Source organism: Lepidochelys olivacea, assembly GCF_965140295.1.
Source record: "Lepidochelys olivacea isolate rLepOli2 genome assembly, chromosome: 5".
Classification (NCBI taxonomy): Eukaryota; Metazoa; Chordata; order Testudines; family Cheloniidae; genus Lepidochelys; species Lepidochelys olivacea.
The window spans coordinates 102,386,943-102,401,999 of record NC_140415.1 but is presented as its reverse complement, the minus strand read 5'-3'; the positions used below and the strand labels follow the sequence as shown (position 1 = coordinate 102,401,999).

At 42.1% G+C, this 15,057-nt stretch overlaps 1 long non-coding RNA gene across 1 annotated transcript in view; it reads right to left on the bottom strand.

Moving 5' to 3' along the window:
- Positions 1–15,057, bottom strand: part of LOC311521283 — a 72,341-nt gene that overhangs the window by 24,134 nt on the left and 33,150 nt on the right. Inside the window, exon 3 of the long non-coding RNA XR_014711844.1 lies at positions 8,751–8,852. This is a non-coding gene — a long non-coding RNA (uncharacterized lncRNA). The remainder of the gene's footprint in view (positions 1–8,750; positions 8,853–15,057) is intronic.

Here is a 15,057-nt window from a genome sequence, read left to right as displayed (position 1 = left end):
ACTCACCTGTCACCTTCAGCAATGGACAATCCACAGTTTCAGCTTTCCTTTGTCAGGCTGACATATATATCTTTTTTGTTATCTTTTCTTATAAATATGTATTAGTCTCTTATTTCCCTATCAATTTTCCACTCCTGTCAGTACAAGGTGTGTACTAACTCTAACTGTTCTGTTTTAGCTTTGTTGTTTAGGGTTACAACCCTCTAGGATTGTCCTGGAGCCTCCAGGTATTAAAGATTCACCTTTAATTAAAGATTATGTCATGTGATGAAACCTCCAGGAATACATCCAACCAAACTTGGCAACCCTACTGTAGTTGCTAGCATCTTCTGTTTTCCTCACAAACATAATTGCTCTGCATCTTTCTTACACATGTGCAATGCTACTTATGCTTAAACTGTAAAAGAGTTGAACCACAGCAGGCTTCTGTGAGGCCTAACTATGCCTTTGCTCCCAACATGTTTGCTCATAAGTACATAAAAGGTTGTTACGAGGAGGAGGGAGAAAAAAAAATGTTCTTCTTAACCTCTGAGGACAGGACAAGAAGCAGTGGGCTTAAATTGCGGCAAGGGAAGTTTAAGTTGGACATTAGGAAAAACTTCCTAACTGTCAGGGTAGTTAGGCACTGGAATAAATTGCCTAGGGAGGTTGTGGAATCTCCCTCATTGGAGATTTTTAAGAGCGGGTTAGACAAACACCTGTCTGGCATGGTCTAGATAATACTCAGTTCTGCCCTGAGTGCAGGGGACTGGACTAGATGGCCTCTCGAGGTCCCTTCCACTCATATGATTCTAGGATATTGGATCCCAAGCACTCTGAAGAGTGCAAGTGCCATGGGCAGGCATCTCACAAACTGTCCCACACCATTTCTGCTGTATGCAGTACCCGGCACACCTTGGAATGGGGAGGAGCAGAATTTGCTCCACATGAGTAATTTACTCTTTACAGTTCAAACCTAACCCTTGGTAGTCAGCGTTGGTAGTGTTAATAATCCAGAATGAAATGGAATATTTCCAAGAGCCCAATAATACACTTGTAGTTTGTATCTATCTGCTAGTGTTTTCTCAGAGGAATGCGTACAAGGCAGATCGAGCAGAAATACCAGTCACATCTGCAGCATTTCCACTCATCCCATCTGCTTTTTATTTCATCAGCTGGGAAAGCACAGCTCTAGTCATCTCAGAAGACCATTTTATAGGGATTAGTGTGGATAATTTAGAATTGATAGGAGGAAGAATGTATCCTGCTTGGCCAGATATTTTTTAAATGTATTTCTACTGGGTTTGATTACAGTGTAAAGACTTGTTTATTGTTGTTGCCAAGACACTGTAATAGATACAAGCTGCATTTAAGCATCCTCATACCTATTTTGCCTAAACCATTTTTTAGACCACAATATTAATAAACATTAACCAAAATCTGGATCTCTGTAATGTGACATGGGTCTAATTTCTTCCACTTCAGGCCAATGTCAGTATCACTAGCAGATTGACGAGGGAACCCAGGAGGGAGGGTCTATTAAGAGATAGGTAGAGTTCAGTGACATGTCTATTATTTTTCTATTTTCATGGTGATGGATCAAGCATATAAGGTACAGAAGTTCAACAACCCAGAGACTCTCTGCTCCCACCATGCAACTGGAAAGATAAACACTGCTGAGCTACTGGGAGGAAAGAAGGCCTAGAATCCAGGCTGATGCCCCTTGTCCATGGACCTGGAGGCCACCTTCACCACCTTAGAGCAGGAGGAAATACTACTGAGTTTCTCAGAGCAGGAGGGACACTGATCAGCACCATGAAAATACTAGAAGGAAGTGAAGAAGTATGTGGAAATTATGGCTTCACATTTGTGAATGATGATTTATTGTATGTTTTGTGAAATCATAACCAAAAATGTTAACTTCTAACTGACGAGTTTTATTAAATCTAAATGGTCATATCTCATTTCCTCCTTTGGTTATTATGACTGTGCAACAGTGAGATGACAACTGTTACAAAATGTTATGGCAGAGCAGGGAGGGATACTCCTACATTGGATTAAACTAATGGTACTCTCTAAATTGTCACTATATGGATTTAATTGCTCCCTTGCTTAATTTTTACCTGCATCCACAAGACGAGGACTTTGATAGCTGGCCAATAGGTAATCTGTGTTTTTTAGATGGTAGAATTCTATTTTTCTGCAAGATAGAAATTGAGGGATTCTAGATATTGCACCTGCATCCGTCAATCTAAGCTTAGGGGCCATGTATAACTTGGAACCGTAACTAAAATAGAGAGAGACAAATTGTCCCCTCCTCCTCTGCATGTGGAAGGGGAAAAAAACCTAGTGGATGCCTTGTGATATGAGACAGTGCTTCCTTTTCAGCACTATTTCCGGTTCTTCTGACCTTACTGAAGGTTCCTCAAGGATCTGGATCCAGGTGTGAGGAGGGAATGGGCAATTGGGGGAGGGAGTGCAGCTGAAGAAATGGCTATTCTCCATGGCATTGTATCACACAAGCCTGTGGGAATTCAACCTCAAAATTAATGCTAGAGTTCACTTAGGTGTTGTGTCCCTATATGCTGTGGAATAAATCCATGTGTGGGATTTCAGGGACAACTGGCCGGAGGGGAAGTCTTAGAGCACGGCTTCATTGGAGCTATGCAGCTAAGGGGCTGGTAGAGGGCTATAAGAGTCTGGAAGGCTGCAACGATGCACAGGTCCTCTGTGTGGATGCCTCTTGCAGATCATCCTCAAGATGCATGTGGATCTCAGGCAATCTACAGATAGGGGATGCAGTCTCTGCCCTTTCCAGATGATGTGAAACATTATGGAGTTTCTTGTCTCATACAGCTTATTCTCATTGAGGGGAAGATTTGGCTACAGTTATTTTTCAAAATTATGTAATACTTTTAAAAGTTTGTTTGTATACAGTGTACACACATACACTAAGATCTGAACCCATTTGCTTACCGCTAAATAAATGAGTTGGTTAAAAACCCACAGATAATCAGTAAGATTTGTAGTCATCTTCTGCCACCATCATTACTGGAGTTCAAGCATGGACTGAGGCAAAATGTACCAAGGCATCCATTAGGTCTATTCAAGCTGTATATAGAAGTAAAACAAAATGGTATGGTATCCTGCAAAGACTCCAAGCTGAGGAGGTGACTGGGTTCATCTGTATTGACATTAGTTAGCAGCTGCAATGAGAGCCTGCGGATTGTCAAGTGTCGGAAATACTTCGCAACTCGGGTACACACTGACAAAACACAACAAGTCTTAACAAGTACATAATTCAATAACCAAATGCTGAAATGGGTCTGTTCTTCCTCTCAATTTGTTGCACTTTCAGCTGCCTTTCCAGAATTAAAGCATATCATTTGTACGGAAATGGGGGAACTTGTGGAAGTCAAAGCATGGAGTCACAGTTTAAATCTATGCCTCACTCCTACCTTCTGAAACATTAAAATTAACTACAGCTTATTGCACGTGCTGACAGTCACTGCTATTTCGTGGTGCTGGCTGCATAACAGGATAAAACCTATATTAATTTTATCTCTAATGCTGAAGTCCTCCGTATAATACAATTAACAGAATCCAATAGGATTTGGTTTTATATAGCTGCCAGAGAGAAATTGTGGAATCAGGACTGGGGGAAAGGTAATCTATGAAAGAATCTTCCTTAAGAAGTGATTCACAAAATGAAAGTGTTTAGAAACTACTGCCGATAATGCTACACTCTACAGAGCACCTTTCATAAAAGGACCTTAAAGCCCTTTCCATTATAAACAGTATATTAAGCCTTACAAATCCCCTTTGAGGTACATATTTTATTCTACAAATGAGTAAACTGAGGCACAAAAATATTAAGTGGCTGGCTGAAGGTCACTGCAGTGAGTCAGCTTCAGAGTCTGGGATAGAACCCAGAAGTCTTGTTTTCCATTTTCTAGCTGTCACCACTAAATCACACTTCCTACATAATAATATTAATCACGGTAGTGGTCTGCAAGCATGCATCATATTTTTACTGTAAAACCAAACTGGTTATTGTCTCATCTATTTATCTGACAATTAGGTAAAATATTACTTTTTTCTCATCCTAAAACTTGCTTCGCATAAGTGATGTTGCACATGTGAGAAATTGCAGAGTAATCATGTTTAGCGTTGCACATATGTAAGAAAATGAAAAGGAATCATGTTTGTGGCAAAAACAGAAGATAAAGTAACCAGAAAGCTAAAAAAAACCAACACCACAGCACGCAGTTTGAGTTAGTTACAGGGGTGGAGAATTGGTATGAAAATGAGACAAGATAACAAAAGTTATAAATGAGCAGCCGAATAAAAGGAAGCTGAAACCGTGTATTGTCCAACGCTGGAGGCAACTGTGAGAGACCATCCCAATAAGCTTCCCACTTGTAAGTAACTGATCATTATTTGCTGAGTGTTTTGCCTTAATAAAGATTTGTTAGACCCATCTTCTACGTGCTGAATTTCAGTCCAACAGAGGAGGGTGGGGCTAAGTATGGAAAAATGTAATAATTCCTATAAAATGTGTTATGGATCTTTAGTGACCAGTTTTACATAACATCTGATGGTACCTCGAAAACAGCTTTTTGTCAACAAGTGGGATATCCGTGCTTTTATTAGGGACAACTGGTACAAAAAGTAGTTTGATTTTATACAAATGTATTTGCTGATCATCCTGACTGAGATTTTCAAAGCCACCTAAAGGTCTTTGATGCTCAATTCTCACTAGAAATTAATGGGAATTGGACCCTCTAGGCAGCTTTGAAAATCCAGCTCCACACCCTTTAACTTAAGCACTTAACAGAAAAGTGGAGTTAAGTTAAGAGATTGTTTTAATTGTAAATCAACTAATAAGCAGAATAGGGCTGGGAGAATTATTTGGATGAGCTGAGAACCTGACACTTCCTGAAGCACCAGCATTCTAGTAACTGAATCTAAACTGAGCATTACAGGTTTGGTTTGGTAGAGGTGTACATGGCTAGATGCGTGTGGCAGCATAGAGCCAGCTGCATATATCCGCCACCCTCCCAATAGCTCCTCCCATCCCTGGAGTGCAGCTGGCAGGAGACAATTGATGGGGGGGGGGGGGATGTAGGATGGAGAGGAAGATCTTGTGCGTAAGGTATTGAACTGGCATTTAGGATATTTGGGTTCTATTCCTAACTCTGCCATGGACTTTCTGGGTCAAATTAATCAGTTCTGAATGTACATCTACACTGCATGCTTTTTTCAGGGGTGTAGAGCATTCATACCTGTGTAGCCTCCTTTGTACAGGTATAAAAAATAGCAGTGTAGAACACGAGGCTCAGTTTAGGAGAGTAAAGCCATGCCTGAAGGGTGTGGGTATGTAATTGAGTGTATACTCTACATGTATCTCTACACGGCCAAGCCATGCCTCCCCATCTACACTGTTATGTTTAGCAGGATAGGGTCCTCCTGCCTCTTCACTGATGCAGCCTTTCCCTGCTGCACGGAAAGACTCCAGCACCAGGGAGGCAGCGGAGGAAAGTGTCTACAGCTCCCTGCTGCTGGAGCCCGGGGAAAGCAGAGCCTTTTCCCCCTGCCAGAGCCTTTCACTGACACATGTAGCTACACACCATGGGGTGGTCACAGATTGCTTTTCACTGCAGTGTGTAGCTACACGTACACTACATGCCACCGACACTGGTGTGTAGCGTTGATGTAGCCAGAGTGTGATCCACAAAGTCAGCACACCATGTGGGGTGCCACCTAAGGTGGCCAATGGGACATCCCAATCTGAGAGGTGTGTGCTAAGTCCCCTGTGTGTCTATTTGTCACTTCCAACAGGGGTGTGGCAGGCCAGCCAGCAAGATAGCTCAGGACGCTAGTAGTATTCAGCCAGAGTTTTCTCACATAAAGAGAATCTGAGCTCTGCAATCCTTTCTGGGTAGCTCTGAATTCCACCTTTTAATTCCCCTTTCCATGCCTGCTATTTCCTGTAGGTTTAGCAGGGTGGGGCAAACTGGGTCTGTAAGCTTTCATTAACCCTCTCATTGCCAGTGTGGGACTTATCACAAGGTTTTTCTGAACTGTCCTATAGAGCAGGAGTGAGCAAACTTTTTGGCCCAAGGCCCACATCTGGGTGGGAAATTGCATGCAGGGCCATGAATGTAGGGCTGGGGCAGGGGCTTGGGATGCAGGAGGGAGTGCAGGCTGTGGGAGGGAGTGAGGTGTGCAGGAAGGGGCTCAGGGCAAGGGGTTGGGGCAGAATAGGGGTGCAGGGTGTACTAGGGAGCGCAGAGTGCAGGAGGGGACTCAGGGCAGGGGATTGGGGTGCAGAAGGGGTGCAGGGTGCGACGGGAGGTTGGGGGTACAGACAGGGTGCGGTGGGGGCTCAGGGCAAGAAGTTGGGGTGTGGGCTCTGGTCCAGCGCCGCTTACCTGGAGCGGCTCCGGGGTGGCAGTGGCACGCACCGGGGCCAGGGCAGGCTCCCTGCCTGCCCTGGCCCTGCACCGCTCCCGGAAGTGGCTGGCACCACGGCCCTGCGGCCCCTGGGGCAGAGGGCTCCACATGCTGCCCTCGCCTGTGGGTACCTCCCCCGAATCTCCCATTGGCCACGGTTCCCCGTTCTCGGTCAATGGGAGCTGCAGGGGGAGGTACCCACAGGGAGGGCAGTGTGCGGAGCCCTCTACCCTCCCTCCCTCAGGGGCCACAAGGACATGGTGCCAGCCGCTTCCGGGAGCGGTGCAGGACCCACAGCGCCACGGGGGTGGCAATCCCGCAGTCTGGATCCAAAGCCCTGATGGGCTGGATCCAACCCATGGGCTGTAGTTTGCCCACCCCTGCTATAGAATTTATCAGAGAACTATATCCCAGCAATAGGAGGATTCAAAAACTATATATCATTTATAAATTCTTTTGGTCTTTATTATATATATTACAGATTCCTATTAAATGTCTATAGAACATTATGGGTTTCAGCCCTTTGGTACAGGATTAGTCCATAAAGAGCAGAGTTTCCAAACCTGCATAGTCAGCTCTAAGCCATTTGCTTCAGGATATGGAATGGTGTTATGGATGAAGGATGCTACTCCCTTCCAATGCAGGGTTTGTGGATTCATACTGGGTGCTAATGCACCCATCATGCATCACTTACCCCCACCCCTGTGACACTGCAAAGAACCTCTTTGGAGATTTCCTCCAAGGCACAGAGGGTAGGACTCGCTCTCGCTGGGTCTCTGACTCAATGTTTGAAAGCATTTATCCACAATGGAACAGACACTGGGCTGGAGAGAGACTTTACAGTCCAGTAGTTAGGGCGCCTACATGGGAGATGGGGGACTCTGGGTCCAGTCCCTCTTTCATTATTTATCCACAGTGGAATAGTTTCAACAGGCCAAACTGAGGGAGCTCTGCATCAGAATACCCCATAGCCCAGCTGTTAGAGCAGTCCCCTGAGAATGGGAAACACTTGTTCAAATTCTCCTTTGGGGGGGGGAGAGTGTGGGGGAAATGAACCTGAGTCTCTCACATTCCAGGCATGTGCTCTAACCACTGGACTACAAGTTAGAAGGTGGAAACTGCTTTCTCCTGCTGGATTTCAAATGAGACCCTATCCTGTATATGGCTTCTGGATACTTACCGGATCAGGCCCTGCACGCAACTTAGGTAGCCCGAATAGTTGTCTTCCCTGGTTTGTGGATTGCTCTGGGCTTTAGAGGGGAGATAAGCATCTAGATGGAGGCAGGACATGCCCGGAGGCAGAAACAATAGCATCTAGGGCATGTTTACTTTGAAAAGTTAGGCACTGAGTGGGTGTAGGAGCCTGCAGGAGTTTTCTGGATCACAGTGGAGCCAAAACAGGGACTTGGACGGCTTGGATCTGGGCCAGAGTCCGCTTGCAGGGGTTCTCTACTGCCTGGCTGACTATAGCAGCATGAATACAGCATTTCTACCACGTCCGGGCTTTATGCAGTTGCACCCTTCAGGTTTTTGTCCACTGGGAGCAAACACAGTAATTTCACAGTAATTTCATCTTTTAAAAAATGGAGACAAGCAAAAAGCAAAGAAGTTTCAATTAATTGGAGAGTCAAAGGGAAACTCCCTAAAAAATGAGGCCATATTGTAAGTAATCTTAGTAGGAAGAGGTTCTTGAACCTGTAATCCTGTTTGCATTTCCATTCATTCATGTTCATATTTCCTGCAAGGTCTGAGATCCTATAATCCTATATGAAAGCTCTGTTGGTTTTCAGATTAACCAGCAACAAACTATCTGAGATCCTTTCAAAACAAAACCAAACTATACAAAGTGCCATTTCTACCATGTCACTTGTCTGATCATAACATCTAACTCGGAGTTTGCTTCAGGTAACCAACCCACCTGATCCAAATTTATGGGAATTTTTTTTGGTCAAGAAATCGCACTGACAATTTTGTGTCTAGTACTGCCTGGTACAGAAATAGCATAAGAACAGCTTTGCTTGGGGTACTTTGACATTTACGCTTCACATCATGGCCAAAACTAAGGAGTGCAAAGGTTGGAAAGGAGTGAGCTAAACTTAACCAAAACTCAAAGAATAAAAATGGTTAATGGTTAATGGTTTGGGTGAAGATTTTTATGGAGCTTATGTTATTTTCTTTAACATGGGTCACTGAGACACTTGATATTAAAAGACAATGTTTTGAAATGGCAACAGTGTATACTAACCTGCATTTACACACTGCCTTTCATCCTGAAGGATTTCCAAATGCTACACTTTATTTATATGATAACTTACCCACCACTGATATACTACCACCTCTTGGTATAATGCAGCATCAGTTTTGTACCAGCCACGCTACGCAGCAGTTTTCATGGGGAAGGAGACTAGCTTCTCCAACTGAAAATACAATCGGAATTTGAGATAGTGAGTATTAATTACCCAATTTGCAAGATGGCTAGGTGCCATTATTACTCTTGTTAAAAAGGTCACAGGATATTATAGCCACAGGAAATTATGGCCTTGAGTTTATATTTCTTCTGAAAGGTGGTGAGGCAAATTCTGTTGTCAGTCCCACCAGAGTAATTCCATTGTAGTTACTCTGGATTTACACCAATGTAACTGACAATAGAATTTAGGCCTGAACCTTCTTCTTCAGAGTGCTCTGTAGAACAATGCTGGGACATTGATTAAGTACCTACTCAGAAAACAGTGGCAACAACCGTCAAAACTACATATAGTTCCTATTTATATTCAGTTTCACATCCGAGTGACAAAGCCTTGGCTCCGCTTATCTAGAGCACAAAAAAAAGATCTCAACCCAGACTAGAATAGCTGCAGGCCATGTTTTTATTGTTACTAATTAATACCAGATTGCTATGCAATCATATGTGATAAAAATGTCTGTTTTATGAAATATTCAAAGTCGGATTTAAATTAATAAAATACTTGAGTGCATGAGAAGGATGTTTGTTTCTCTTTATAACACATGCTACATTCTGCTCCTTTATCCCCTCTGAAATGCACATGGACCGATCCCTGTTCCTTATGCTAGTTTTCGCCTAAAACAGCAATTATAGTTTCTCCCTAGAGGCCTTTCAGTTTTTTGAGCTATACCCACTCAGTTTACAGCTTGTCAACAGTTGTATTTGGTAGATGCTCATGATATGCAAGAAGTGAATTACCTGTATGCTTTTCAGCTGGTTCTCTACAATAACCACCATCCTTACAGCTAAGAGACTGGATGGGATGCTACTGAGAGTCCATGAACACTACTTTCAACCAACTGAAGGTCACTGTTAAATAACGGAAAGCCCTTCCTCATACTAAAGGCCAAATGTGCTGCTGCTTCAGTTCTCCCAAAAAGAATTATTTTAAAAACACCATGAAACATCGGTAGGAGATCAAATTAGGGCTGTATTGATTAACTGAATTATTGACATATTTTGTGACAAATGTTATGTCAATTAGAAAATATCTAGCAGTGGAACATTCAGGAAAGAATCCAAGATGAGCAACTCAGCAGGAAATATTACTAAAAAGGACACAAAGATATCAAGCAAAAGATTGTTTTTAAAAATGAAGGGTAAAAGTGGAGGCCAATACTTTTATACATGACAGGCCAATGATCAGCCAATTAATTGCTCTATTGCATAACAGTCTAACGGAGTACTGAAAGACAAATTTTGCTGACCTTCACTATCTTTGAAAAAAAACACATTATGAATGCCAGCAACGTTCGTTGTCAGTTTATGGTTGTCTCTTCCTCTGTCCTTTCCCTCCCTGCTACCCTCTTTTAATGCCTGAAGAAATTGAAGCAAACACAAATAATGTCAATGCTAATGTTTGGAAAAGATCACACAAAAAGCTGCCTTAGTTAACAGGGTGTTTTGACTTGCAAACTCTGATGGCTAGGCTCACAGAGAATATAGAAACCAGCATCCTTGTCGTCCTTTTGGCAGTTGCTAGCTGAGGAAAAAGAGAGAGCTTGCCCTTGGCTGAGCCAGTAGGTACTGTGCTCAACCATGCCTTTCTCACTAAGAAGCTGCTCTTTACATTTTTTTGTGCATAATGTGTCATCCTTTCCCACTTCATCATGCTAGAACAGGCATTGGACGGGAGTCTGCTACATGGCAGCAGCAGCAGAAACAATCTTGCTTTACTAGTGCATGTTTATGAACTATTTTCAGAACCGTGGAGGTAGCCATATTTTTAAACAACGAGCCTTAGTTTGGAAAATCCTGAAGATCAAAACCAACTTACAAAACTAGTCCCATTAACTCGATTCACAGGTTTCCATACCATGACACCAGGTAACAAGAGAAGAAAGTTATAGGACCCCACTCCATCCTCACTAGAAAGAAAAGGTGGTTGCAACCCTTGGAATCCTGTTTATCACAGGTGGGGGTCATGCCCCCGGGATGAAAGCAATGGATAAGTAAGGCAAGCAGGCATCAGGGCCCACCATTCTCTCACAGAACCCACCAGCGGTTCTCTCATTCACTTAGGTGGGAGTAATATCAGGACATTGATCTTCAGACAGTCAGCTGTTAGGAGTAGAAGAAGGTAATGTCCCATACAAACCTTTGCTTAGGGTGGCCACCTTTAATCTCTGTCAGAGACTCCACAGGAGCAGCATCAACAAAGGAAGCAGTGAATATACATTGAAACAGCATGTTCCCAGCTGTCCTAGTTACACCTGTGGCACTCTGTGCCTCAATATAGCACCCTGGAACCCCCATATCCACCACAGCCATATAACTATGATATGTTTTGTACAAAATATGCCTTGTGATGTATCATTTTTAAGGTCTTGATCCGTTGAACATTAATATCCTGTTAGATTGTATGTGCTATCATTATATGTGAAGTTGTGAAGTTTGGCTATGTATGTGTTACTGAAATATGTTGTGAGGTTGGGAACACCCACAACCAGACTTTCAGGTACACCAGTGGACGAGCCAGATGCACTGATGGCCCATTAAAGGAATCTACACTCCCAAGGACTATCCCAGGAACTGTACACAATAGACACTTCCCAGAGATAGCAAAGGAGACTGCTTGATCCAGGTCATAGCAAAGGATCTTTCCAGCAAGCTGGAAGTGGCATCGTTACTTGGCCTCACTCTCCCCACAACTCAACACCTGGAAACACATCTGGAGGACAAAGACTTTGAACTGGGGAGGTGGTCTCGGGCTGGAGGAGACTTCCAGACTCTGTATTGAAGATCTGTGACCTGTTTTAATTATCATGGTGAGACACGGCTTAATTCAAATCCTGTTTAGTTATAGAACTTAGACTGCAAATTTATTTTATTTCTTAGATAACCAACGTTGATCTCTACGCTCACTGCTTATAATCACTTAAAATCAATCTTTCTGTAGTTAATAAATCTGTTGTATATTTTACCTAAAACAGTGTGTTTTGGTTGAAGTGCTTGGGTAATCTGCTCAGGTTACAAAGGCTGGTGAACTTTCCTTTGTAGAGGTGTTGAACTTAATGAACTTACTCTCGTCAGGCTTCTGACTAGTGCAAGATGGTACAGCTCTGGGGTGCAAGGCTGAGGAGCTGGGGGGAACTGGCTGGAGCCTCTCTATTGTTAGTTCATGAGTGGCTGGGAGAAGCATTCATGTAACTCAGTTGCCTGTGTCCCTACCTGTGGATGTCTGTGTAAGTACAATTCCTGACAGAGGTTTGTGGCTTACCAACAGCATCACAGTGTGAGAGGGAGCCCAGGTTGGTGGGACAGAAGACTCAGCGGTCCCAGAGTTCAGGTTGCACCCTGGGAAAACCCATCACAACACCCCGTCCTCAATCAACACAGCCCACTTGTGGGGCAGTGCTGTGCATCTGCAAATGGGTACATTAAGGGTACCTTGTACTGTTGAACCTATTTTCCTGAGCAGACTTTCTGCTGCTGGGGCCCTTCGCTAGTATCTACACTGGCATCAGCTGTAGGCTGCATTTGGCTCATTGTCTAAGGGATGCTGGAATAATTTTCCTTTTCATAAATGCAGGCACATTTCTAGAGATTTAATAAACCTCATATTTAGGAACCCTGCAACCTCCCAAAACGACATTCAGTAATACAAAGTTAATCACTGAAAACATTCATAGTCAAAGGAAGAGTTTATTCTGCAAATAATTTGCAGCATTGCTCAGCAGCCGATAGTCATTAAGTACCGATCATTTCATTTAGGGCCATTCTGCCATTGTTCTGTGCACAGAATTCCCATTTAAATCAATGAACATTCTCATAGATCAATGGCATTATATAGCCTTCAGAGCTTGACCCTGCACCAACTGAAGTTAATGGAAAAACTCCTCATGACTTCAGTGGTGCAGAAGCAAGCCCTAGGTCAGCAATGTAATCTGTTTGTGTGGGGCATTTATTGCCATCTTCTCTTGTTAAAAATTCGAATGATTTTTCAATACAAAAAGGCATGTACAAAGACTAAGGATTCTAAACGGCCGGAGGCAATAGAAAAAACAAACTTACAGAGCAAACTAACTTTAAAAAAGAGTCTAATTTATCATTTTTAAATCAAGAGATTTACACAATAGGCTGTAATCAGCTCATTGGAAGACAAGACTTCAACCATTGAAGAAAAAAATATAGAAACATATTTCAGTGTGTTAGACCAAATACCCAGTCATGGACACTAAGAAAAAACCTGGACTCATCCCATAACTAGCATATCGATACAAAAAACATTTAAAATATGATCTATTCTAAATCAAGCTGTGACTTGTTCAGAAATGAGGAAGACATGAATATTTAGTAGCTTCAGAATCATTTATCTGATCAAATGTTTGTGGCACAACTGACATTTGAGAGGGTAGCTTAGAAGACAAAGAGCTTCATCATCATTTTAAAAGCTATAGATTTTTTAGAATTGTAAATAAGTGTGTGGCAAATTGAGTATCTGTTTTCATAACGTCTCTTTTCAAATATTTAAATGGCATGATGTCCTTGATATAAATTGAATGTTTTTTGCAATCACCAAGAAAATGAATGCAAATTAGAAGAGTCCTACAGATTTTACTCTTGATACTTCTCTGACTAAAAAGACACACAACTGAAAAATCCCTTTCTATGGATAATTCAGGGTCAAACGTTTCCACCTAACAATTGGAATAATTTTGGCAATAAATAAAGAGAATTATCTCCCCCAGCAACCTCTTTTAAGCCTATTACACAGAAGTTGGAGGCACTTGACTTATTTTCCAGAGTCTCCAAACAGCATTGCAATACGGCTTTACCTTGTAATGTTTTTCAATAATATTCAGTGCTATTTAAATCCAGCTTATGTTGATCTTGACCGATAATTATCTTTTTTGATTCTTTTCCTTCTGTTCTACTGAAATGTCCAGCTTTGATGTTTAGCAGAAATAGTATTCACCTTTTCAAGGATAGCTAACCTAAAACATTTTTGTGAAGAGCCGATATAAAGTATTGAAAATGTTCTCTCCTGCTAACATAGAGAGATCAAACTTACAGATGCACTAGATCTACATGGAAAAATCTATCTCACAGGGAATATTGGGAATAAGTCAGTTTCAGAAGTTACTTGGAAGCCTATGACCCATTGACTTTCAATGAGACTTAGGTTCCTAGGGGCCAGATTTTCAAAGGTATTTAGGCACCTAAAGATGCAGATAGGCACTTAGTGCCATTTTCAAAAGCACCTAAGCATGTTAGGCACCTAAGACCCATTAGTTTCAATAGTAGTTAGAAACCTAAGTACTTCTGAAAATCCCACTAAGGCACCTATCTGCACCTTTAGGTGCATAAATACTTTGGAAATCTGGCTCAAGTCACTTTTGAAAATGGAACTTAGGCCCAGATCCTCAAAAGTCATTGAAAGTGAGCATTAGGCACCTACATACCTTTGAGGACCAGGGCCTTGCAAGGTTGAGTGGAGCAATGCCTAAATGCCTTTAAAAACCTGGTCCTAAATAATTTCTGATGTCTTGAGCAATCTACATTTCTTTGGTTCCATGATGTCACAGAATCCAATACTGAGAAGCATCACCCAAGAAGCTGCAAAACAATGCCTGGCTACAACACTAATAAATATAATAGAATAGACATATATTAAAAATAACATTTCCTAACAGTAGTGCTATGGAGATTTTAAAAAGAATTATAAACCATAAAAGTTATTACATGCCACATTTTCAATTGATCAAAAAAAAGTTCATCTTTATGTTTCCCTTCCTGCTGCCTTCACCAAGATCATCATCATCATCATCAAGGACAAGGCTCCAACCACAACATCAGATTCCAGCTCTAAAGCTACTTTTGCAAAAAAAAAATTGCCCCCACATGTGATGTCTGCAAGGATGGGGGGTCTCAAGAGCAGGGTTCCCAAGAGCAGCCCAAACAACAAGTTTGATAGGAGACGATAAGCAATGTTTATTCACAGGCATTGGCAATTTCAGCAGTTTTATATAAGGACACAAAAAGAAGAGAATGGGAAAGAGGAAGAACACTAAATAAGAAAATTTGAATTAACCTTCATATCTGAAACATGCATACCAAGTACTCTCAATTTTGTAATCTATATACGATTTTCTCATAGCTAGCTGTTTGTGTTAAGG